Here is a 2,500-nt window from a genome sequence, read left to right as displayed (position 1 = left end):
AGTACATATTTTCATGTACTTGTACTTACACTTGCAGTTTGAACATTCAGTGTTACGTGTACTTGTATTTGTACTCAAGGTGGCTTCTCTGCGCGTCATAAAATTTTATTCCGGATTAGAGTTAATCCACATCCACACTACTTGCACAGATGATGCAAGACACACTGCTGTTTTACATGAAAAAAGCGGGTATGTTTGTAATGGTAATCAGCATTCACCCTCTACAAGTCTCATAATATACGTTAATATCGAAAAGGAAACGTTTGCATCACAGGAAAAAATATACAAATAAGCTAGTATTATATTAAGAATACACATATAAGCTAGTACTATATCATGCCGATACATATGTGTCAGTACAAATAAAATTATTTAAATGGCTTCAAATAACATATATATATATATATATATAAAAGACAACCGAAATGAAGATGTCATACAAAAATACTCATATTGCCAATTATATTCGCTTGAGTTTTCTCCGAGAGCTCTTCCGCGAGTGTGATCGAGGGGCACAGGTAGGGTAGTTTTTTTCCAGCGAGGATCGTGATAACAAAGGTCCATGCGGTTTTGATTTCACTTTAGTTTAAAGAGTCGAAAAAAAAAATACTTTGAATTTAAAACCTAATCGTGATGTAGCAAAAAGTTTCCCTTGTAATCGATTAACATATTGCATAAGTTGGGAATGTTTTACCAACCTGGAAATGCCTGCCTTTTCTGTGTCTGTAAACTCTGGAAATCTATGTGGGATTTTCTTTTCGCTTTTCTTTTCAATGTTGACAGTTATATCTGCAGTTTGCATGTCAACTTATGAATATATATTAATGAATTTTCACATGAAAATGTCTGAATTTGTTTCGTTATTGCTTATTATAAATATTAATGGCAACTCAACTCCATCTTTTCTATGGAGTTGATGACGTCATGACGTATCGATACATGATTGGTGAGATTAATTAGCTCGTTCTGCGCATGTGCAGGATTAATCGTTGGGCTAAAAGGTAAAGCCTGGTCCAGAGGAGAATTAAATTTAATCCTGGACGCTGCCAATGCGAATGCGCATTAGAGATCTGGCTTACACTTTAATACTGGATTAACTTTCATGGCTAAATACTAAATACATTCAAGTACAAACAAGTACATTGAATTTATTCAAAGGTCATATACTGTATATAGATTCTAGCGAACTTTTGTGATAATACTATTGGATAATAATACAGGATGGAAGGTAGAATTTCGATATAATTTACTATATCGAATCCCACTTTTTAACAGTGTGCTCATTAATATGCGAAACTACCAACTTCCGTGCTTTACGAATCTGTGACAGGAATTTTTATCACATAAAGTACTTGTACTTTATGTACTCTCTCTCTCTCTCTCTCTCTCTCTATATATATATATATATATATATATATATATATATATATATATATATGTATATATATATGTATATATATTTATATATATATATCCTTCTAACTTTCCATCTATCTATCAATCTGTCTATCTATCTGAAAGCGAGAGGGAAACACCGATAAATACACTGAAAGATTTACTGACAAATGGGGTTCTATAAACCATATATAATAATCACACATGCATTCGCACGTACTGGCATCTCCTCTACAGCACAACAGAATCTAAAAAGCACCATTGAAAGCTCACCTCGATACCCCTTTAACATATCACATGCACCTCGCAAATTGAGACACTTCGCTTCAATGACCTTCTGCCTGAGCTACTACCCAGTATTCAAAGGCATTAGCTGATCTTCAAAATGGTTCAGAGTTTCTAGTTAAATTGCATAAGCTCGTGTTCCCCGTAGGTGTTCCTGGGGTAATATGATTTAAGATTAAATACAAGATGTTTTTCAGTGATTACTGCTTATAACGTAAATAACTGAGGTCTCCACAGCTTATAATAATAATAACTGAGGACTTACTAATGAGTGATAAGTGGGTAAGCAGAATGTATCAGAAACGATTAATGAAAACTGTATTATTAAGATGACTGCGTAATGATGATAGTATAATATCTGTGGCTTATAACAACTAAAGACTTTTATAACAGTCTGACAAACGGATCGAACACAGACATTCTTAGGTCTTTGTGCCGATCGTGTATTGTGGCCCCACAGTATAGACCAGAGAAACCATTAGGCGAAACTCTAGCTGACTTTCTCTAGTGCTTTCTCTCTCTCTCTCTCTCTCTCTCTCTCTCTCTCTCTCTCTCTCTCTCTCTCTCTCTCTCTCTCTCTCTCTCTCTCTCTCTCTCTCTCGCTCGCTCGCTCCTCTCTCTTTCTCTCTCTCTCTCTCTCGCTCGCTCCTCTCTCTTTCTCTCTCTCTCTCTCTCTCTCTCTCTCTCTCTCTCTCTCTCTCTCTCTCTCTCTCTCTCTCTCTCTCTCTCTCTCTCTCTCTCTCTCTGAAGCACAAGACTCGGATGGATTCCCTTCCTCTTGTTTGATCGTGCACATGAAAATTTAACAATGTAAAAGCAA

Source organism: Penaeus chinensis, chromosome 9 (assembly GCF_019202785.1).
Source record: "Penaeus chinensis breed Huanghai No. 1 chromosome 9, ASM1920278v2, whole genome shotgun sequence".
NCBI classification, from domain to species: domain Eukaryota; kingdom Metazoa; phylum Arthropoda; class Malacostraca; order Decapoda; family Penaeidae; genus Penaeus; species Penaeus chinensis.
Note: the sequence above shows the minus strand (reverse complement) of the source record.